This window comes from Myodes glareolus, chromosome 3 (assembly GCF_982192425.1).
Source record: "Myodes glareolus chromosome 3, mMyoGla1.1, whole genome shotgun sequence".
Lineage (NCBI taxonomy): Eukaryota > Metazoa > Chordata > Mammalia > Rodentia > Cricetidae > Myodes > Myodes glareolus.
In genome coordinates this window covers 120870743-120885151 of record NC_142028.1, presented here as the reverse complement: position 1 = coordinate 120885151, position 14409 = coordinate 120870743, and positions in this window count along the sequence as shown.

The following is a 14409-nucleotide window of genomic DNA, read 5'->3' as shown; positions in this document are numbered from 1 at the left end:
ATACATCTGGAGGCCATTATCATGTACTCCACTATCTTAAAAATAAATCTTCACTTCCCCAGGCAAGCTACCACAGCTGAGCTAAGACTAGCAACCTCTTCAAAGCCTGGCCAAAAATTGAAGTCACGAGAAAAATTAATGATTGTTGTTTGCTGTAGGAACTCCTTCAGTCAGTAACCTTTAAGACACCAGCCCATTTGGGCATGGTCTCTTATACTATAAATGCCGATTTAAAGCATGTGCTTGCTCTCTCTTCTGGCTGCTAGATTCGGTTCTTGTTCCCTGTTGATGCAGAGGACTGTGATCTGTGAGTCAACCCCTAAATAAATAACCCTTTACTATACTGAATTCTGAACTAATGTGGGATTTTTTTTTAGCATCCATCTTCAGTTATTTCCTTAAACCAGAGTTCTGAAGCATAGTTTGTTACGCAGTAATAGTTAACAAATACAATCTTCAGCTACCTTGCTCCTTTCTTGTTTCATTCCCATGGTTGGATTAATATGGGCTTCTGCCTGCCTTTAATCTAGACAAACAGCTGAATAGGAAATATCATGAGTGGAAAACACTGGATCCCTGCTGACTCCACCTCCAAATACATAGACACTAAGCTCTAGTGGGTCCTTTGGGCTGTACAGCCATCTATAAATACATCTATACATACTCCCCCAGTGACTCACTTCCCTTGTCTCCCAAACAATTCTTTCTCTCAATTCAAACCTTCACCACCTCATTCTTTCTTTGGTATAACTTGATGCCCTTGAATCCTATTTCACAGAAAAGAGATGTGCAAATCCTGCACCTCATCCGACAGTGATGCCTATCCATAACCACACACAGTCCTCCTGCCACAGTGGACAACTTCAGATTGTGGCTCTTTGTCTTCTTAACAAATACAGCCTTCAACGACACCATCATGTACTAGAGATAAATACTGCTTCCACTCAAGCATTTGTTCTTAATGCTACCCTGAACCCAATCAACAAACCTTTACACACTTTACAAAAACCAAATCCTTATGGAATCATCTATAAACTTCTCCATGCAAAAGATTGCCAGACTCACCATCATTTCCAAACCTGGGCTTTTAATTCATAAGCAACATCTGTAACTTCTCAGGGCTGCCACACAAATGATCACAAATCAAATAGCTACAGATAAAAGGAATTTGTTGGTAAGAGTCCTGAAGGCTGGGAATTCAAAACAACACTGTCAGCCATGCTGTTTTGTCTCTGCAGACTCAAAGTAACACTTTCTTTACACCTCCAGGTAGCTCTTGGCCTTGTTATACTTGGCTAGTAGCTACATCATTCCGAGCCTCTGTCTTCAAGTGTCTTTTCTCTACCTGAGTACCTGTGTCTCTCATAAGAAAATGGCTATTGGATTTAAGGCCCATTTTAATTCAATGTGACCTCATCTTTATTAATTATATCTACCAAGACATCATTTGTAAATAAAGTCACATTTTCAGGTTCCTAGTAGACATGGAATTGAGGAATATTATTCAGCCCAATGTAGTAACATTAGGCATAACTGACCCTTCTCTCTTAAAAATACTTTCTTCTCTTTGCTTCTAGAATAGCATGTGCCTATCTCAATGACCTATATTCTCTGTTTTCATTTGATGGCTGCTCCTCTGCTCTCTGAGTTTCTGGGACGCATCCCTCAGACCCCATCTTAACTTCCCCTTGCACTCTCCTTCTATGTATGACCTCCGTCAGTTTCATGGTTCCAGGTCCCTCTAGCAATTCCAAACAGCTCCTCTCCAGCACACCTGCCATCTCACCGGTACACACCTTAGGTGATCAAAGAGCAACTCAAGATCAATTCCCCAGCCTCTCACTTCCATCCACAGACCCCATCACAGTAACTGCCAATCTCAAAACTTTTGTTTGCTCAGGCCATAAGACTTAGTCCATCTCAATTTCTCTGCTATTTATATTTCACTCACTAGTAAGTCCTATTCTACTTTTCTCCAAAATCAGTCTGATAGTCAGTGGTTCTCACAGCCTGGCTACCTGCCACTGGTCTTGCTCATCCTTGTCTTGCTTAGGGAAGAAATCAGCAAAGTAGAGCTTGTGGGCAGATCTAGCCACCACCTGTTTTGCAAATAAAGTTTTATTGGAACACAGCCACATCCATTTGTTTACATGTTGTCTGTGGACATTTTGCATTCTAAGGGTACAAATGAATAATTGAACAGAGTCCATATGGCATTCTAAACTGAAAATATTTACTGCCTAAATCCTTTACAGAAAAATATTCATCAGTCCCCTGCCTAGATTATTATAATCACAGGTCTTCCTAGCTTCACTCCTGTCCCCATTATAGTTGACTTTCAATCCACCAGGAAGAATGATGCTTTGCAAATGTGAGTCTAACTGGATCACTTCCCTGCTGGGACTTCTTCCATGCCCTGTTGTATTAACTACCACAGCTATCTAAGCCTGCTGTGCTAATCCCCATCTACCTCTCTGCCCTGTACCCCAGCTACCTTCTACCTTACATGTCTCCAGCTACAGACATGTTCCTGGTCTAAGCATGTCAGCATGCTCCTATTCCTGGGACTTTGCATTTTCTGCCCTTCCTCCCAGTAATCCCTTCCCAAGTCCACCCCCACAATTCAGTGTCCCTAGGAGGCCTCCCTTGCTCACTTTGTATCAGAGGTACTGTCCCTCCACGCACTGGCAACCGTCCTTAACTGACTGTTTCTGTCTGCAGCACTCAGCGACATCTGACATAGACACTCCTCTTATTGTCTTTATTATGATCTGTCTTGTCTTCTTGTTTCCAGGCATTCTGGGAGACACGCCCTATTCCATCACCAGCATTTAGTTTAGTGACTTGAACTGAGTAAGGCATGAGAAGTGCTGAGTGGATCTGGGGAAACAGCTGTTCGTAAGGTGATTCTCGTACGCCTGAGGACCTGAGTTTGGACCCCTCAACTCAGTGAAAAAGCTGGGCACACTTGTTCACTCAGTGTTCGGAAGGCAAACACAGGCGAGTCCCTGGGACTCACTGAATGGCCAACCTAATTAATCTACACAGCAAGCTCCAGATGGATGAAAGACTTTATCTCAAAAACAAAGGTAGGCGGCTCCTGAGAAATAATACTCAGATTGTCCTCTGGCCTTCACACACATTTGTGTGCACACACATGCATACACACACACACATTTGTTGAATGAATGGTAACAGAATCAGTACTTACTGTGGGTAAGCCCCAGGCTAAGCCTCTGGCATGCTTTAGATCACTGGCCTCATAACAGCATTGCAGATAGTTATTGAATCCTGGAGCCTCAAGGTCATCAGCCAGTATTCAAAGTCAAGTGAAACATCAAGGCTTAGCCCCTTAAACACCTCTACCTTCTAGAATTACACTGCTTTGCAGGTTTTAAAAGATATAACTCATTAATTTATATCACTAGCAAATCAGGTTTTCATCAGTAAGTGAACAAATAAGCAAAATATGTTTCTGACACATGATGACATATTATTTAGAAAAGACGTATTAGAAAGGAAAGGAAGTTCTGATACATGTCAACATGAAGGAAGCTTACATGCATTATGCTAACTGCGATAAGCCAATTACAAAGGAAGCAGAAGCATGTGATCTGCTTCCTTAGGATGACAGTAGTACACACACACATAGAAGGAGAAAGGTGGTGGTGACTCGTGAGAGTTGCAAATATGGATGGATGGGGAAGTTATTACTTAATGGGAACCAAGTTTCAGTTTAGGAAAATGAAAGAATTCTGAGATGGGCTGGTGTAAGGGCTGCACAACAGTGGATATGTGCATCACGCCACTGCCCTGGAAAGCTAAATGTAGGGAAGATGGTGAATTTCAGATTTTATAAATTTTACAATATTATTGAAAAAATCTGTATTTCTTCCTCCTTACCAAGCCATGGAATGCATTTGCTTTTCTGTTTATAGAGAAGGAATGTAAGGCTCAAAGAGGAAGGTAGAGCAGATGTAGGCCACTGGAGGTCATTTCACTTTTCTTCCTACAATCCAGACTCTTCTTGGGGCAATAAAAGGATTGTCCTTAATGATTCAGTGAATTTCGGATACTGCACATGTGTTCCCTCCGTGTATTTGAATTGAAGAGAGCTTCTAAAATATTTTTTTTTCTTCCTTGTGAAGATATGGTCCTAGTAGGGATATGGTCCTGGCAGCAAGGAGCCAAGGGGGAGCCAACCACAGAAGGTGACTGGAGGCAGCAGGGGAAGACAGGTCATGAAACTGTTAATGCATTAGCATATGCAAATTGACAAGGGTAAAGAAAACTGGGAAAGCTGCTATTTTATCATTTGTGGTAATTACAGTAATTTAGAGTGGTGGATCAGTGGGTTCCTGGAGGTAAAAGCATCTTGGAAGGATAATGTGGTGTGATTAAGAAGTTCTGATTAAGAACTGCTGTCATTTTCTCATGAAAAAGGTGAGTAAAGAGGCTGGGGTCAGAAGTGCAGCCACAGAAGTCATAAGGGCAAGGACCTTGCCAGCCGAGCCCAGTCTCCAGCACTGGGGGATACAGAAAGAAATCAGCACCTCCTGCCTCGTGACCCCCACAGAAGAGACACTAAAAATGACTAGTCACACATGCTGGGATGTATGCAATGTCATCCCTGGAAAAGAGTACAGAGAAAATGACAAACTGTCTCGATGGGAAGAGTGGTCTTTGAAAGAAAAAGTGACAACGAGACAGGGTTTGTTGTAGCAGGTAGAATTTTGAATTGACGGCAGCCGGGAAAGAAAGCTGCAAATGTGGGTAATGGAGTACTGGAATGAGAATATGGATGAAGAACTTCAGAATGGAAGCAAAAAAAAAGTGGGAAAGTGTAGTTTGGGAAGACCAAAGACACAAGGCTAGGACCCAGCAACTGATAGAAGATAGAAAGATGGAGCAGGCTGGAGACCAGCAGCTGATAGAAAACAGGAAGACAGAGCAGGGGGCGTCTCTGTCACAACTGAGCTGTAAGGAAACTTTTAGATGCGTGCAATTATCTGGAGTCAGTGGAGGAGAGATGAGGGCAAGGAGAGAAATCAAGACAAGAAAGGAACAAGCCCATGCAGCAAAAGTAAGAAAATCAGAGATAACCAATCTGAAACGTCATAGTCACAGCCAAAAACTTCTGTACACATCACCTTTGTATTACTGTGACCAAATAGCTGACAGAAACTTAAGGGAGGAAAGATTTGTTTAGTCTCATATTCTCAGAGGGTTTCACTCCGTAATGATGAGGAAGAAGCGGTAGAGTTCATGGAGGCAGGAATGTGTAATAGAGGCTCCTCCTATCACAGCAGACCCTGAAGTTGAGAGCACCAGACCAGGATTCGGGTATAACCTTCAAAGGCCTACTTTCTGCTGACCTAACATTACCTCCTGAAATTTCCACAGCCTCCCCAAACAGTGTGACTAGCTAGGAACCAGGCATTCAAAACATGAGGCTGTGAAAGCCATTTCACATTCAAACCATGATATTCCATCCCTGCCCTCAAAGTTTTATGGCCAACTCATAATTAGTTCAGCTTCAAGAGTTTCCAAAGTCTTACCAGTTTGAACTATGATCAAAGATCCAAAGTTCAAAGACTCTTCTGAGGCTCAAGGCAAACGCCTAACTGTTCATCCTTACAAGATGAAAAGGAGGGTTACACACTGCCAGTATACAATGGCACAGAGTAAATATTCATTCCCATTCTAAATCACAAGAATAGGAGGATACCAAGATCGAACCAAAGCAAGACTAAAACCTAGCAGGGATGACACTAACTCCTGTAGTTATCTGGCGATCATCTGGGCTATAGGGGCTTGGGCAGCCCCACACTTACGGTCTTGTCATTTACAACACACAAAGCCTCGTTCTTGGGTCAACTTGGGTGCAGTTTTCCTCACTTAGATTTCTCATATTCCTATATCTACAAAGTCTTGAGATCTCCAGTGGAATCTACACTTCATCTTCACAGCTTCATGCTTCACCCTGAACGAGGAACTTCACAAGAAACCCGCCTCTGTTACACTTGCCTGGACTCAAAGACTTTCATTTAGAATCTAGGTACAAGTCTCCATGGCCCCATAACTCCTGTATTATGCATGTCAGCAAACCAGCTCCAGACTGATCATATTAAGCTCTGCTCCAGCCAGATCCCCTTGGACTACAGCTTCAGTTGCCTCCATACCTGAGTGGTTGAATCTGGAAAAGCACTTCTCCTGTCAGACTTCACTTTTTTCGGTATGGTTTCTGTCTTAGTTAAGGATCTCATTGCTGTGATGAAACACCAGGACCAAAACAGCAGATTGGGGAGGAAAAGGTTTATGTGATTTTCACTTCTACATCCTTGTTCATCATCAAAGTCAGTCAGAACAAGAACTCAAACAAGGTAGGATCCTGGAGGCAGGAGCTGATGCGGAGGCCATGGAAGGTTGCTGCTTATTGGCCTGCTGCCTGTGGCTTGCTCAACCTGTTTTCTTACAGAACCCAGGACCACCTGCCCATGGATGGCACCACACATAGTAGGTTGGGTCCTTTCCCATAAATCATTAATTTTTTAAAAAAAAATATGTCCCATAGGCACGTCTTACAGAGGCATTTTCTTAATTGAAGCTCCCTCTTCTTAGATGACTTCAGCATGGATGTAGTTGACATAAAACTATCCAGCACAACGTCCTACATGAGCTTAGGTTTTAAAAGAATTTTTAAAATATTTTTTCAAGGTTTTTTTTTGGTTATTTTGGGGTTTTTGTTTGGTTGGTTGGCTGTTTTTTTTTTTTTTTTTTTTTTGAGACATAGTTTCTCTGTACAACAATCCTAGCTGTCCTGGAACTACCTCTTGTAGACCAGGCTGGCCTCAAACTCACGGAGATCCACCTGCCTCTGCCTCCTGAGTACTGGGATTAAAGTCGAGGGCCACCACCACGGAGTACTTTTTCAGTTTTATAATACACTACATACATTGATAGGTAGGGTCTGGTTACTCCCTGGACCCTCACATCAGGGCAAAGTGCCCAGGTTCTTTTTAATACTGCCTGTTTCTTTAACAGCTTTGTTTCCAACTTTAAATGAGACCCTGTTCTAGACAAACTGCATATATTTCATGTCTTTATTTCCCTCTTTCCTTCTGGATTCTCAAAGCAAACCTGGCTAAAAGCAGTTAGCAACAACAGTTCCCAAGCCTGAATGTTACACTGAATTGAAATTTCCTTTGCCAAATTAATTAGTTCATTAGTGTTTAGTTCAGTCTCACTCAGATTTCCAGGACAGAATGGAAAATAAATAGCTTCCATTCCAAGAACAATAAAGTCCTTATCCTCATCTGTCAAGTCATTAACAATAAAGACCTTGTTCTCATCTGAAACTTCATGAGTACAGTCTTTACTGCCCACATTTTCAATGGCATTTTTGTCTTCCAAACTCCTATTTGAATCACCCATTAATCTCTACTCACAACATTCAACAGCTTTTCTAGAATTTCCAGTCTAATCCCACCCCCTAAACTAGTTCCAACGATCTAAGAAGCACTTGGTCACATTTATCCAAACAATAACTTCACTCCTTGTTTTAATTTTCTACATTAGCTACTTCTACATAGCTATGACCAAATACCTGTCAGAAATAACTTCAAGGAAGGAAAGTTTGTTTCTATTATTTCAGAAAGTTTAAATCCCTCATGACAGGAAAGTATGGCAGAGTCCATAGAAGTGGCTCCATGTGGCATGGTCTCCTCATCTAAGCAGCCCAGAAGACAAAAAAAATATACCCTGAAACCAGGGCTAAGCCTTCAGAAGCACTCTTATCTACTTCTGATGACCAAGTCCTACCCTAAAGTCACCAGAGTCTCCAGTAGAGTTCCTCCATCTGGGAATTCAAAGCTCAAGTCATAGTAAAGGCGGTCTAATTTAATCCCATCGTGCATGTGAGAAAGCAAAGCTTAGAAAGATTAAAATCACATATTTGATGCCGAGCACCTAGTAAATTAAACAGCATAGTTGGGCGCTAACACCACTGCCTAAGATCTTTCGTTCTGAAATCTGAGAAATGTTGACTTACAAAACACCAGAATGTAAGACAAAGTTCTTCCAGAACTTTATCATCTGGCAGGAGGTCAGAGAGCAGACAGGGAGCCAAGGGTGGCAAGGGAAAGAAAGTACTAAGGCTATGGTCAAACCACCAAAGGACTAACCTATGGCAGAGGCAGCGTATTTTATTCCCACACACACTGCAATGCGTCAGGTCACTGCTCAGCAGAGGACAGTGGAACAATCAGGCCTTTTCACCCGTTGATAACTAATCTTAGGAAGTAAGTGAGTCCTTTGTTTGGGGGGTTATGCAAGCTGGGGTTAAGTATCCCTCCCCAAAATACACAGTGATCCATAAGAGAATCTTAAGATATCTTAGCTCTAAGAGTCTATGATCTTTGAAGGCTGAGAAACAGCCCCAGGCAAATCAAGCACCTTTTCACAAGTTTTCTCTAGAGATTCATTCATCAGTTCACTCACAAGAATCCTTTGGAAGACAATTTGGTGGGAGAAACTTAAGAGCTAGAAGAAGAAATTTTAGGAATACAAGCAGTCTGAAGAGATGAAGGCAGCCAAAGCTCCAGCATGGGAATGCCAGAGTTAGGTGTCAGGGTCCAAAGCCACTAACGCAGATCAGCATGACTAACAACAAGATGCAGATGATGTGGTAGGACCAAACTAGCCTTCTGGACATGGAGAACCAGAACCAGTGACAAATTTCAAACAACAAATCAACACGCATTTTAGAAAACCCACCTGACAGCATGTCAGGTAATGACACTCATTCCTTAAGACCTTTACAGAAGAAAGGAAATATAGCCCTGCACTGGTTCTCACATGACAACGTGTGGCCCAGATATTTCCTCCATGGTCTGGGGCAGAGAGCTGCAGTTACATCAGGATTCCAGAATTCCTAGAGCCCTTCCCAGTGTTTGGAGCCACATTCTGAGGATACCTCTGATGACCAGGGTCTGCAAGCCTTAGCCTACACTGGTCCTGTACATGCCAGCCCCTCACATGAAGCCTCAGCCAGGCCTCACCACCAACAGATGGAGTGTTTGTTGACGCTCCAGTGACAGCTTGAAAACTCATCTCCTCCCTCTGAGCCGGGCCGCTCCACCTCGTCCTCCCATCTGCCATCTCATTTTAAACCTAGCAGAACAACTCGGCTAGAGCAATTCCGACTTTTTCCATCTGTGCCGAGTTAATTAAGAGGGTAATGAGAGCTGGGAATGAACGAGGGCTGCATTAATTCAAGATATGATTAAGAGAAACATTTCTAAAATATATACATGCGGGCAAAGCAAGGCCGAATTATGTGGGTGTGTACCCTAGGCCACCTGCCTCATGGTGTCTGCAAACACAAGGCTACCATCAGAGGACTTGAAGAAAGCAGCAGGAAAGGGACCGAGGTACATATAGCAAATGGCATCAGGAGTTTAAGGCACAGACAGCAAGACGGAGGCCTCTTTATAGTCTATTTCCTGCGGAGACACCCCACCAACACCTTTACATTCATCACCTAGTGTGTGTTTGGCCCAGGAGACAATTGACACAAGCTGGCACAAGGGTTTCTTTTTATTAAAACGTCCTTTCATTTATTTGCTTAAGCACTGATTTATAACAGTCCCAGATACATCAGAAAATTCTCTAAAAATTAACAGAATAAAAATCTGAGTCCCAACCCATGCATACATGTCTTTACTTCTCAGAAGAACCTGTGACGTTGGTACCATTGATAACGTTCCAATTTCACAGATGAGGAAACTCAGGTTCAGTTATTGAAAGACCTGTCCAAGAGGTCAGTTGGGAAGTGGCAGAGGTAAGATTCCAGCTAAGACTGCAATGATCTCAAAACTAAACTATCCTGCTAAGCACCAGTCCCAGTCTCAAACAGATGAACAATGAGGAGCGCAATGCTCTACTTTGAGGACAATGGGAAGGGGATTCTTATATGAACTTGTATGAATAGGGAAGAGGGAATCAGGTAAGGTTTCCTGGAGTAGGAATAGCCAAGCCAGGTCAATTCTGTCACGATCTAGATTCAACTTATAGTTAATCCTCCTGGGCAAAAAACAATAGGCCAGTTATTTAACCTCACTAACCCTGTTAGAAGCATATCAATAACCCCATGTGATGAATGAAAAGACTGGAAGAATCAGCATCCAGGTACTCTCAGTTTGTGAGCAGAGACAGAATACAAACTGAAGTCCTGATGCTAAAGGGTGAAGTACAAAGTGGGATGGAATGAGAAGAGGATATGAACGCCCCGGAGACACCAGCACAAAGAGGACTAAACAACATGGAAGTCTACCGCCCTTCCCCACAAGGAAATCTAGACTCCAAGATTCCAGTCCCTCTTTTCCTGCCAAACTTTCACAAATCCATAGCAATGCCTCACCATCTGCTCCATGGGATGAGAAGCCTACTGGTCTAGAATTCCATGACCATAAAAAATGTGTATCTACAATCATGCAGAAAAACCCTAGCAAGTGTAGAACCACCCTCCCTCTGTGAACTGGCCATGCTTTCTCTTCTTTCTCAGCCTAAAAAAAAATCAAGCTTGAATACTCAAGCATGTCTCCAAGGTTCATGACAACCTATCTCCCAATTTTCCTTTTCTCAATACCCCAATCCCACACTCCTCTATCCCTGAATACATCTATAAAGATGAGTGGCCTTCAGGTCCTTCAGAGTCTCAAGGAAAGTTATTGTCATCTTTATTTTCATCTCAATTCCCATCCTTGCAGCAAGAAGCATAGGAATCATTGTAAGCTCCTCATCATAATACAACCCTGGCCATTGATGTTCACCATGTCTGATATGTTACCAAAATTGCTTCCTACAGTAAGAACCTGGGCCCTTGGCATATTATCATTCTAGGCTCAGTCACACACCATCAACAATATAGTTAAAGAGATAACTAATCCCAAAAAGCAGAGAAAGGATATTTATTCAGTATGGCTACACAAGGAAGAAGAACAAGTAAGCAAATCCAATGACACACCACCATAGTAAGGGTCATTTGTTAGTTCCTGGCTGCTCATCCCTGAAATAATCACACAGAAATTATATTATTTAAATCACTGTTTGGTCAATCAATTAAGTGTATTGCTAGCTAGCTCTTACATCTAGTATTAACCCATTTCCAGTATTTTATATTTTACCAAGAGGCTCATGGCTACTGGCAAATTTCCGGTGGCTCCATGACTTCTCATTGACTCCACCTCCTTTCTTCCAGCGTTCAGTTTAGTTTTCCCCACCTAGCTCTACTCTACCTTACCAAAGGCCTAAGATGGTTTCTTTATTAACCAATGATATTCACAGCATATAGAGGGGAATCCCACATCATCCCACTCTAACCCAAGTCCATCTTTGAGAATCTGACCTGAAATTTAAGTTTAAATAGAGAGTAAGTGAAACACACAACTAAATAATCCCAGTCAAGGTGTGGGGCCTCTCATCATTATCTTCCCATTAGTCTTGAATGCACGTTGGTCAGAAAAGCTGAATTATGTGAAATCAGAGTTATAGTAAATCTCTTTAAGGAAAATGGGCTTCCTCCCTGGCTGGGGTCAAGGCACAGCTTTTTCCTTTGTCAGCGTGAGATTCATAGGAAATTCAAATTATTTGGTAACCATGGTTTCAATGGTTGGTATCTTAGTCAGTGTTACTATTGCTATGGTAAAACACCATGACCAAAGCAACTTGGGAGAAAAGAGGTTTATTTGGCTTATACTTCCACATCACCATTCATCATGGGAGGAAGTGAGGACAGGAACACAAACAGGGCAGGAACCTGGAGGCAAGAGCTGATACAGAGGCCATGGAGGGGTTCTGATTACTGGCTTGCCCATCAAGGTTTGCTTAGTCTGCCTTCTATAGCACCCTGGACCACTAGCACAGGGGTGGCACACCCACAATGGGCTAGGCCCTCCTCTATCAATCATTAATTAACAAAACGCCCTACAGCCACATTTTTTCAACCAAGACGCCGTCCTTTCAGATGACTCTCTCTTGTGTCAAGTGGACATGAAACTAGCCGTCACAGGAGGATAGCCAAGAAGAGACACACAAGTTTCTCTCTATAGACTATCTTCCTCCTATGAATTCCAGAGATTATCTCTAACGCTCACCTTGACTCCCTTTCCTCCTAGCCAGGCTCCCAGCCAGACTTTATCTCTTCCATTTCTCATTCCAGTCTTTGTACTGGTGCTCCTCCTCCCACAGACCCCCTCCAGATCTTCTGTCTTACCCACTAGAATAAGATAATTCATTTTTGGCATAAATGCTGTGGATTGTTTTTTACAGAAGACAATCTAATTTACAAATCAATACACATTTCAACTAAAACATCTAGGCTTCTGAAAAAGAATGTATGATTAAAAAACTAATGTGTAAAATTCAACAAGGAAATATATACATACATTATGTATGTATATATAACAGCACTGATGTTATACATACATATATATATATATATATATATATATATATATATATATATATAGTTATTGTTATTCTGCCACTGTGAAGGCAGAATGAAACCCTTCCAGGGGCCAAAACTGGAAGGAAACTGGAAGGATGCATCAGAAAACAGAAACCTCTTCACAATATGAGTCCAATAATCGGTCCTGTGTAGAAATTGTCTCTAGATTCAGGGTATGTTTGTTCTCTTGGAAAAGAGAGGAAGATGTTTTTGCTGGCTTTCTTTTCCAATCATCAGACGCTCATCTGCCGGCTGCTGTGATGGGCTGATTCTCATGAACTTCCAAGAGCCATTGAGATCTTGACCTTCCCCACTCCCGGACTTTGATTTAAAAGGGTTGATTATGTCAAGTACTATGATTTGAGTGTGAAATTCCTTCATTTGCAGTGGGACACTTGACCCACAGCAGCGAGTGGTGCTGCTTCGAGAAGACTGTGGCCGGCTAGCAGAAAAGAACGGCTGCATACAGACCTTGAAAATATTATCTGCCTCTGGAACTCACTGTGTCCTTAACCAAGATAAGAGCAGCTTCTAGCACATGTTCCAGATGTTGTGAATTTCATGCCTTCTCTGTCATGATGGACTGATACGACAAGCCAAAACTAATCTTGGTTCTTGTGGTTTCTTCTGTTAGGTATTTTATCACACCTGAGCGAAAGCTTACAGAAAATCAGCACTAGGATGGCTCTGGTGCTGTGATAAGCCTAAACATGTGGTACATTGGTCATCAGAGCTAGTTTACTGGAGCAATCTGGAAGAATTGGAGCAGTGAGCTAGAGAAGCCCTAGGATCCTATAAAGTAGACCCTAAAAGGCCATCACAGTGAGATGTCAGAAGACCAGAATGCTAACAGAAATGTGGAGAGAACACATGACACTCATGAGGCTTCAGACAGGAACCAGAGCTATCAAGAACTGAGCCAGACGGCCTTCATGTTATATCCTGACAAAGAATTTGCCTATGTTCTAAAATTTTGAGTTGGTCAAATGTAAAAGTAATGAACTAATTTATCTGGCAGAGTAAATTTTAGCTTTCAAGCTGTGGCATGGTTATCACTCACTATTTTTTTTTTTGCAGTTTTGCAATGAAAATTGAGCATAAAGGTGCAATAAAAATGTGCACTTTGAAAAAGAAAGGAATTTGAGCCCATTTAAAGTTGCAAACATAGTGGGTACAGACAAAATATCTGTAATTGTTAAGGAAAATAATAGCATCAAAGAGAAATCATAGACTGCACTGGAACAATTAGAAAGGTGTCTTGAGGGTGAGGCCCAATCCATTGAAGGCTTCAATGTGCAAAGATGAAAATTCATTTAAAAAGTTCTCACTTAAGAACCCAATTACTGAAGAGGGGCTATGAAAGCAAAAAGTGAAACTGTGATGTGTAATCTTCTTCTATCTATGTGTTGCTTTTATTGGTTGATGAATAAAGCTGTTCTGGCCAATGGCTTAGCAGATTATAGACATGTGGGAAATCCTAACCGGGTGGGGGGGGAGCAGAGTCAAAGAGACACTGTGTAGCTGCCAAAGGAGAAAGATACCAGAACATTTATGGTAAGCCACCGCCTCTTGGCAATACATAGATTAATAGAAATGGGTGGATTTAAGACATAAGAACTAGCTTGGAATATACATGAACCGTTGGTCAGTGTTGTAATTAATACAGTTTCTGTGTGATTATTCAGCTCTGGGCATCTGGGAACAGAAAGTGCAATCTCTGATTACAACTGTGGCAGCATCTTTTCTAACAGGGTGGTCTTCAGAAATGTTTTCTCCAAGGTTTAGCCATTCAGGCACTCAGTCATGTTCCAAGAAAATATGGATATACCTCAAGCTGGCAGCAAATGTTGATTTTATGTGGTACTAAACTTCTCAGGCATGCACAATATGAGAGTTACAGA